At 38.3% G+C, this 10,330-nt stretch overlaps 3 long non-coding RNA genes across 3 annotated transcripts; all 3 read right to left on the bottom strand.

Moving 5' to 3' along the window:
• Window positions 1–2,443: 2,443 nt before the first annotated feature.
• Window positions 2,444–2,939, bottom strand: LOC112200462. The gene is made up of 3 exons (XR_002936317.2): window positions 2,873–2,939; window positions 2,687–2,785; window positions 2,444–2,603 (listed from the first exon to the last, which is right to left on the bottom strand). It is a non-coding gene; the product is annotated as an uncharacterized LOC112200462 (long non-coding RNA).
• A 619-nt stretch (window positions 2,940–3,558) lies between these two features.
• LOC112200461 lies at window positions 3,559–4,060 on the bottom strand. Its single transcript, XR_002936316.2, has 3 exons — window positions 3,960–4,060; window positions 3,808–3,864; window positions 3,559–3,681 (listed from the first exon to the last, which is right to left on the bottom strand). It is a non-coding gene; the product is annotated as an uncharacterized LOC112200461 (long non-coding RNA).
• A 2,771-nt stretch (window positions 4,061–6,831) lies between these two features.
• Window positions 6,832–7,680, bottom strand: LOC121053003. The gene is made up of 3 exons (XR_005810499.1): window positions 7,410–7,680; window positions 7,219–7,297; window positions 6,832–6,872 (listed from the first exon to the last, which is right to left on the bottom strand). It is a non-coding gene; the product is annotated as an uncharacterized LOC121053003 (long non-coding RNA).
• Between the last annotated feature and the right edge of the window lie 2,650 nt (window positions 7,681–10,330).

The following is a 10,330-nucleotide window of genomic DNA, read 5'->3' as shown; positions in this document are numbered from 1 at the left end:
CTACTACTACACTCGTCCAATCCTGCTACTGCACTTGTTGCATTCATATTCGTCCAGTTCTGCTACTGCACTTGTACTCGTGTTCTGGTACTGCACTCGGCATCGCCTAATCCCGCTACTGTACTCGTCCAATCCTGCTACTGCACTCGCTGCAGTCATGCTCATCTAGACTAATTGGAGAATCAAGACATGCAGATTTGTGTCTATCTTGATGATCCTATGCATATGAATGAAAACTAAGCATACTTGCTCTAGAGGCATCTTGCATGTCGTAAGTAGTAAATAAAATGACAAAATGGCTCTGAATATTACCCACGTTCTTAAATATGTAGCGGAGCATGTACAAATCAATATGTAGTGGAGCACGTGCAAATCAATTTGTGGCTACGTGTGTTACTTGAGCATTGGCGAACAAGTATGACGTGTAGCATTAAACAATGACAAGTATACCATGATGTGGCATTAGATGATGAGCTCATGTAAATTATCATTTTTTCCTTTTGCAAAACCATGGGTACGTGGTGTGCATGTAGAGCTTACTAAGCAGATAAAGCACGAAGGAAGATAACACCCACCACGAAACCGAGCACCTTAATTCATAATTGCAAGCAGGGAATAACAGAGAGCTGGAAATACATGGCGGCGATGAAGAGAATCAGGGGCATGGAGTAGGCTCTGACCGTCAACGCTATTGACGACGAGCTCGTCGCCGTCGCCGTCGCCGGCGGAGAAGCAGCAGAGATTGCCATGATGCTTAATTGTCGGCGAGCGAGAGAGAGAGAGAGAGAGGACTTCTCGGCGTTGAGCCCAAAGGTTGAAAACGAAGACTAGGAAGCAAGCACCACCTTTTAAAGTGGGAGCTGATCGATGGGCTTTCTCCAATGCGATGTGGACATGTGTCGGATAGTGGAGTTTGTACAACAATGGTCAGTCAGGTGGAGTTAAGAAGAAGAGTTGGAATGTTTTGGGGTGTTGATATTGGGTCAGTGACATACGCATAAATATTTCATTAAACTGAGCATTTTGGTCATTTTTCATTAAAATTGGGAGTCAGGCTAGCATCATTTGGCTTTTGCGCTTGGGTTCATGTCATTATTTGTATAATTTTTTTTTAAATTGGGCATACCACCCGTAATCATGTCATTTTGATCAACAAAGAAACGCATCCTACAATCAATGTGTTTGTTTGGCGCGCAGTTGTCACTTGGCAGCATGGCTCAAGTTTATTTACTTTTCCTGAGAAACTAATCACACTTAAGACGTTCTGATTATAGTTCTTCTCCCGAATTTAATTTTTACTTTTATAATCAAGCAAAATGCTGGTTAAATAAATTTGAGGATCGTCTCCATTAAAAATATCACTGCACTAGATAAAGACGATGCCTATACACGTACGATATAGATTTTCTGGTTTAACCAAACAAGATACAGAAGAGAGCACACTACTAGAATTATGGCCCCAGACTTCGGCCAAAAACCGATGAGAAACAAAAAACCAACCGATGTCTTTGTGGGTGATGAGAAAGATCCGGAAAATGCAGACATCGGTTTTTAGCCGATGTCTAGTATTCGGGTAGACATCGGTTCCTTATTATAAACCGATGTAAATAGGTTTAAATGATAACAAACTTGCATGCTTTACTATTGTTAAACCCACATTTTATTATATTTAAAGCTTAAAGAAATATAGATTATACAACACAAGTTTGCGTTTTAACATCGTTATTGATTTAAGAACCGATGAGTAATACTGTTACAGACATCGGTTCCCATAAACATTTCTTGTTCTTCATGATTTTGAAGCGTAATCTGCCACATATACCGATATATTTACTTATATTAACATCAGTGTGTAACGAAAAAACAATGTTAATAATCTATTGCACATCGTTTCTATTCAAAAATCGATGTCTGGATATTTTAGTAACATCGGTTTTCATTTCAGAACAGATGTCTGGCACTCGGTAGTATATCGTTTTTGACAATGAACCGATGTCTGGACATTTTAGTAACATCGGTTTTCATTTCGGAACTGATGTCTGGCACTCGGTAGTATATCGTTTTTGACAATGAACCGATGTCTGGATATTTTAGTAACATCGGTTTTCATTTCGGAACTGATGTCTGGCACTCGGTAGTATATCGTTTTTGACAATGAACCGATGTCTGGATATTTTAGTAACATCGATTTTCATTTTGGAACTGATGTATCTGTATTACTGGACATCAGTTTTTATGGCTAAAACTGATTTCAACTTTATATCTAGACATCACATTCTATAAAGAGGATGATGTCCACAAAATAGAACTGTGATTATAAATTGCAAATTGGGGTATTATATCCGACATTCATCATCCTTAACAATTTACAAAATGGGCAAAATAAAACCCCAATTCATGCACCTATATACTACAAGGCTAGCCTAGTAATTAGTATTCTTGTTTGTTCATAATTGCTACAAAAAAGTTAATTAAAAGCTAGTCTAACTCAAAATCAAGAAACTGGTCAGAACCTACAGCAGAGTCTGTAAGTAGTCGGCTACTTCAATGCGAACCTCGTCAAGTTGTTGTTGGGTATACCCTTTCCGATCCTTTACCGCCCACTACAAATACATATAACAATGAATGTCATAATGATACACCAATATTTAAAACATAGTTTTTTGTCAAATTACAATGCTTATACCTTGGTTGAAAACGAAAGCGTGTCATCATTAATAATATCCTTCATGTACCGCATAACATAATAGCCACACTCAACTCCACCCGGCTGCTTAGGTGCGCCCTATTTATTCATGTTATTGAATTAGAAAGAGAATTATCATAGTAAAACATATATTGTAACTCGATCAACCACAAATACTATGCTTACCGGAAGTAATTTTAACTTAGGCACTTTGTTAACCCTCCCCTTTTCAGCATTGTAAGTTTTAACTGCACTGCATACCATTAGGTAATTCTTTTGTGTAACTTAAAGCTCACACAAACTTACCCTACAAAAAATGAATTAGTTGCTTGTAGACAGGGAAGCAGGGGTCATTACCCACAGAAGATTGAATAACTAGACTAATGAACACAAAACAGATTAACTACTCTGACCAGAAACCAAAATGAAAACAAAAACCTAACCTAAACTGCTCAGATATCAACGAAATTTTATAGACATTAAGCTAACATCCTAAACTGGATACTGGTAAATTTTTAGGGATTTTGGAGATCATTTTCTATGGTAATTAATTAAAAGAAAACTGAGGACAGAAACCTGCAAAAACAGAAACTAAAGAAATAAACAACAAGATGATTTTTGGGCTTTTGGTTTTGAGACAACAATCGAAATAAACAACTTAGAGACAACCTATCCACTCCAAAACAATCAAGCAACAAAGCTTTACAACTTGGTGAATTCTTTTTTGACTTCCTACTTCCCCTACCAGTACCCTACCCAAATCTTGACTTCTCCCTACTGTGAGAATCTCACCCATAATTGGAATAGTAAATGATCAATTTAAGAAGATAACTAAGCCAATCCCATTGTAAAATGAAGATAACCAAGCTTACCCACTTGCTTCAAGACTCTCTAGGAGGAGACTTCAAGAGTTTCTTCAGATTAGTCTTCATGAAAATGACTTGAGTGAGACCATCTGCTCACTGAACTTTGCAAGTAGAGGATAGAGTTGGGTCCTGCAAAGAGACAAATGGACACTTCTGAACTTTTAAAATACAAACAGATGTTTCCAACATATGCAACTCAGATTGAAAAAGTTAATTCAGTAATTTATTAACGAGTTAGAAGAATTACGATCTTACCTCATTATAGTCAACAAACAATTTATTTGCTCGAAGATAACCTTCAATCATTGCCACCTATAATTCAATAAATAAATCACTTATCTGAAACAGAAAAGAAAACAATTGGGAAGCTAATTGCCATAACTCTTGTTACTTGGTAAAGTACTTACAGTTTCATCGCTTCTACCAGTCAATTTGAGATATTGTAAGGCATAAGGAATTAGTAACAGTTCAGAAGAGTGTCAAGCATGCTAGCTTTAGCATGCAAGTACCGAAGTATGCATCAAGAAAAAGCCTGACACAAGAAGCAACCCTTTTTAAAATCAAATATGTGCTGGTATATTAGTTAGGACTTGACATACCTGACCAAGCAATTGACAAATTACTTCTAAATCACACCAATTACCAATACCAAAGGGTAATGGCACACCCTTAATTTGGCATAAAAATTGAAGCCTGTCTCTAGTGAACCAACACACAGGAACAGAGGACCTTGTTTTTTGTTTAATTAACTCGAAATGAGCCCAAATTGAGCATAAGATTCTATTCTCCACTTTTGAAATACAAGTTTATAAGAGAAACCCTTTATCACATAAATTAAATTTCAGATTGGACCACCTTTAACTCTTGCCTCTAAGCAATCTTTCGGGTATTAATAAGAGTATGTATGTTTATAAGCAATGGAAGATTTTGAGTTTAACAACACAGTTACTCCAACTATAGTACAATACCAAAGTTCTGAATTTCATTACCAGAGAAAACCAAAGGATAATGAAATTCTGGACCTTCTTGATTCTCATCTGTCAAACTTGATACCATACTTTCTGATAACCATTTCTGTTAACTAATCTATACTTTAGCCTATAAATATAGACTAGATTACATATATGTAAAAGCATTGAAATCTTTTGAATTGAAACACATTCACTCCATAATAAACAAGACCAATTTCTTATCTGTCAAACTCAATACCCAAAGGCAGGCAAACCTCACAGGTGAAAACCATAGCTCCAATCCAGAAATGAGACACATTAACTAGACTTAACGAGAAGAAACCCACTAACAGAACAGAGAAAAACTGCAGAAATATTCCACTTTCAGCTGATGAGGATTTAAGAAACAAGAAAGACATGGGACAGCCTCCTACCAGATGAAAGCATCAACTACAGCACACTAAACAGCAGAATTCTTAGTGCAGTTAAAGAGTATTTACCGGTTCAATGAATTTTAGAATATTAGCAACACAAAGCAGTTCTATAAAGGATCCGCTTCTAAAAATAAGAAAATCAGGCACCTGCTAATCTGTTACGATTTTCTCCTGACCACTGAATAACCAAGCAATCTTTGTTGAATTTATATCTGAAAACAAAGATAAAAAGGAAAAACATAAGAGTATAAAAGTGCGTATGAACGAATATCATATACAAGCCGGAAATATATGTGAGTAGTAAAATCATTATAACATTCCAATACAGTCTAAGTTGATCGATATTAACATCTGCAACGGTATGATTACCATATGCTGTAGCTCCTTGTGGCAGTGCTCCAGCTCATTCTTTTTCATATCAATCTGATTCTCCAATTCAATGTTCTTTAGTGGAAGCTGATGCTTTTCTCTCTGCCATAGCTAGTCAATCATGAAAAATACAAATTAATCTTAAAGTTTCATGTACACATGTGATTGCTTCAACCAACCAAATTACCAAGTAAAAGAAAACAAAGTACAGCAAACCTTTCTCTCTTGTGCCAACATTAGCTCCAGTTCATAAGTGTCCTTCTTTTCCTCTGTGCTAGTTGTCTCATTCTGAAAGAGAGGCTACATTAGCTCCTAACATGTCAACAAAACAAGTTCTGAACACTAGAGAAATAAACAACCAAAAAGTTATTCTGCAAAGGCAGAGATGCTAATTAATCAAGACAAGTATCAGAACCAAGAAGCAAATAGTAACGGCTCCAACGAATGCCTATGCACCCAACCTTAAAAAACAGAGACTCACCCATATTAAAAACTTCATTTGTTCTCAGATTCTCTCAACCCAGACCGCTCCTCTCTGAGTCCAGCATCTAGGTTGAGTTACCATTTTAGTAAAAACAAACATTTAGAAACAAAGAAAGTAGGGAAGTATATATACACTCTCTGAATATGCCACAAAACAACGTAAAAAACTAGAAATGTCTTTAGCAACTAACTTACATACATATCATATATATGTAAACTGTCTTCAAACTGACTTTGGAATGTTAAGTGTAGTAACAAAGACATGGGTAGAACACAGCAGGGCACTGTACATTAAAAAAAAAAAAAAAATGGGACTTTGGGTTTAGATTAACACAACACAACTACATATGGAGTTGACTAAGTGACACAGCAAACACACTTAACCATCATCGCCATACCAAAGCAACACGCAATCAAAACTTGCCTTGATTTACAAAGTCAGGTTGGCTGCTCGTGCTACCAGCGCGGCTGCCATGGAGGAGGGTCTGGTGTAAGGTGCTGATGGATGAGATGCTTCTCTTGGACTGCACAGCGCTGTTGTCCAAATCATACGTGCTGCTGCTCCAAAAATCATCCGATATGCCAGGTCTCTTCACCGACCGGCCTTGAATTTTCAATCCCTTTAAAGGCTCGTCGACAGCAATAATCAGTGTGGGTTTCGTGCAACATCCAAAATGACCACTGCTCTGTTAAAAACTGGGTTAAACCATATGTACCCCAATTTCCACCAACAAAGCACCATAGTGTATTGATACCACAGTAACCATTCTCAATATGTAAACCACTAAACTAATCCTGTTTCCCTTCTCTCTCAACCCATTTTGAAAAAGAAAAAAAAAATATATCAATCAAAATGGCCAAGTAGTAAACACACTCCATTCAAACACAATTATTAATGCTTCTTCCAAAGTCCAAACATATATAAGTTACTGCATGTTAACCATCAATGGGTTAAACCATATATAAGTTACTCATTCAATGGGTTGAGAGAATCTGAGAACAAATGAAGTTTTTAAATATCAACCTTAAAAAACAGAGACTCACCCATATTAAAAACACCAATGAAGTTTCCTCCAACTGTTTCCTACAACCGCAACAGTCGCAAAAAAGATACAAAACAGATACATAACTAAAGATACAATCTTCAAAATCTACGATATGGGATCCAAAACCAAAACATCAAACAATTCAATGCTTTACCAAAACAGATACAAGTCTACAAATGCAACTCAATTTCAAATTTTCAAGTCCAAAGTCAAAACAGAAAGGCAAAAAGTGACTGATGCAATTCGAACCCAGAAATCCAGAAGGACAAAACAGATCACATATCCAATTTTCATCTCATATCAGTCATATGTATAGCGTATAGCAAAAGAAATAGATGCAATTCGAACCCAGAAATCGAAGCAAGAAAGATGGCAGCAACTTACCAAGCTTGAAGTTTCCAAAATCGAGTCGAAAACTGAAATTGAAGCTGCTTCACCTAGTAGAGTTCGAGCCAAACCCAGACTTGAAGATTGAAATTGAATACCCAGAAGCAGAAATTAAGAGGAAGCCATAAATCGATTAAAGAGTGAAGACCCAGAAGCAGAAATTAAGAGAAACAGAAACCCAGACTCACCGCGCACCGTCAGTCCATCACGGCGTCACCGTCGAAGAAAGAAAAGGCGTCGTGCGGCCGTGCCGGAGAGAGAAACAGAGAGAGAGAGAGAGAGAGAGGAGAGCGGGGCTACGAGAGAGAGAGAGAGAGAGAGAGAGAGAGAGGTGAGCTTTAGAACCATGCTGGCACTTGGTGCTCGAAGTTGCACCAATCGAGGAGGATAAACTCCTTGGAGGCAGGTTGGACCAGTTGGGGTTCGGATCTCGGAGCAACGACGTGGTGGTGTTGGAAGAGAAACACCAGCAAAGGCGATGGCGCCGGTGAGGGGATGGAGGCAGTAGTTCAATGAGGGAGAGACAGTAGCCGTGGAAAGAGAGCAGGAGAGGGAGGAGAGCGCTAGGGTTTCAGAAAAGAGCAAGAGAGAAAGAGCTGAACGCAGAGAACGAGCTCAGGTCAGGGACGCGAAGGAGGCAGTCAGAGACTCAGAGTGAGAGTCTATCGATTAGGGTTCGAAAGTTTTTAGATAAAGTGACTAAGTGTTGGGGGGAATTAAAATTTTAGACCCCGCGTTTCTCAAACTTTTAAACTTAGTCCCTCCGCATTTTTTTAAATTTTTTGTACGAAACTTTTCTCATCGGTTTCTTTGGTGACTGATGTCCATAATAACAATAGAAATCGGTTTCTTCACAAACTGACGGGGATTATAAGCATAACAGCGACAGACGGGGGCTGCAGAGGACCGATGAGCAGGGGCAGAAAAAGGATAGAACCGACCACCACCAAGGCCAGAAGAATAACAATCATCCCATAATCAGTTTGATAGTTGTCCATCCTTGAAACAATGTTTTGTTTGTCAAAATAGAATCGGAAGTTTCAAAGGAATGAATGGGGAGCCCTATGGACGTTGGTGTATATATAATGTATGGTATCTTTTGGTGTAGGGTTACAACGTTTGACTGGTTAGGGGTGCATGCAAACTGATTATGTAGACACCCTTTCATTATACGGTTAAAGGAAGGCAACTGTTCGATGCCGGACAGAAGAGTGCGTCGGATCGGAGCAAGCCCATGTCCGTTTGACATATGGGCCACAAAAGCCAGCCAAAATTCAATCTAACTGAGAGATGATGAAATTGGCATTGGGGAGCTTTGCCTGCTCCTCTGCTTTCTTCATGGTGATAATTCCAATGAGAGAATTCGAGATCAATCACCATCATCTTCTGTCCACACTCCTCTGACCTCTTGTTCATTCTCTCTTTCCTCAACCTCTTCCTGGACTCTATCATCTTCAACCTCTCACCTCTTCGCTCAAACTCGGCAGTCTCCTCCCATTCCTTTCGCTTCCGCTCTCCCTCTCTCTTCTTCTTCACTTCCCACCGCTGCTGCTTTAACAGCTTCTTCAGGGAACTCTTCGATAGTGCTGCTGACGAGCAATTCCGAGGCTTTCCGTACATTTTTCGCTTTCTCGATTATGGATGGAGATGCCTCGAAGCCTACTCTTCCTCCTTTGGGCATTTTCTTCTTGCCACTTCCACTCTGGGCCTTTAAACACTTACTATTATCTAAACCGTATCAAGCCGTTTTGCCAAACAACCGAGTTGCCATTTTTTTAATTTAGATTACTCATTATTCGCTTATCCTAGATTTAAATCCAACAAAAGTTGTGCACAAGTAAGTACAAATTAATTGAGGGTGTGTGTGTTTGGTGGGATGGTAAGGCTTTGGTCTCATATATAAGAGGTCAGGAGTTTGAGCCCCATCACGGGTGGGGTTTTTTTTTTACAAAAAAAAAAAAAAAAAAAAAAAGTACAAATTAATTGACTACCAAAACATGAATTTCATACTTTTTTATGTTGTGTAGAGTAAACTTAAATGAAGTTGAGAAATAATTGAAAAAAGAAGAAAGCTGTGATTTCACTATGACTTCTATATTGTTTGGTTTCATGATTAACTTTAATAAAAACGATATTGAAAAAAGAGTGAAGAATGAGTATCTTTTTCCTCATTATCATTCGGTCATTTACACTTGGTGCATCATCCTAATGTGTGACATACTTTAGTACTATCATATCTTCCCACCATGCCACCATTTTCTAGCTCTACAGGCGATCCTCTTTAGGAGCCTTGGAAGACTGGATAATGGATATTGACCAAGAAGGGTTTTCCACTAGAAAAAAATGTCCAAAAATGGTGAACTTTGGGACATTAAAGTTTCTGGCCAAGAAGTACCTTTTACTCTAGACCTGAGGACTTGTATTGCTACTCAATCCCCTTATATACGGTATACAAAGATTATATCGCAAATGCCTTAGCTTCTACCATTGAGTAGCCATCTCTCTGAACAACAGGAACACAAAATAACTGAAACCCAGTTGATCAAGCATTGAAACAAGCCAAAGTTTTGAGTGTAACCATGGTACCGAGATACATTGCGCGCCCCACATGCAATAATCTACATTGTGATACTGGTAATGTTGACCACATGTTGGGACCTCCGTGCCCCTTCATGATTTACTGAAGATAAACATAATTGAATATGTCGATACTTTTTTTTTTTTTTCCAGAGGGAACGATGAGTCTCATAGATCAAAAGTTTATCATTTCAATCGATAATAAGTTATCAAAAATATCCTTAGATTCTTCAGAGGAACTTAGCAGGCATATGAGCCGATATAGTGACATGCATGTTCGAATCTCAGACTTTCACATCAAGTGAATGAAAACTAGAAAATATGAGGCATGCTCTCTAGAAAACTATGCATTATTATTTTGTCAAAATAGTTATCGTTAATGACTTGAGTACTAGAGACTCTTTAGTTTGTACCTGTTTGGCTGTGACCAAGTTTGGGCTAGCAAACAATCTCTTTTTGCTGGTGTGATTGTGCGAGCCTGCCAACACCGTGGGTGTGATCGTCGGGGGTGGCTTTGACCTAACTTCTTATC

The sequence above is a fragment of the Rosa chinensis genome, chromosome 4, assembly GCF_002994745.2.
Source record: "Rosa chinensis cultivar Old Blush chromosome 4, RchiOBHm-V2, whole genome shotgun sequence".
In the NCBI taxonomy this organism is placed as follows: domain Eukaryota; kingdom Viridiplantae; phylum Streptophyta; class Magnoliopsida; order Rosales; family Rosaceae; genus Rosa; species Rosa chinensis.
The sequence above is the reverse complement of the archived record's forward strand: the minus strand, read 5'-3'. Positions and strand labels throughout refer to the sequence as shown.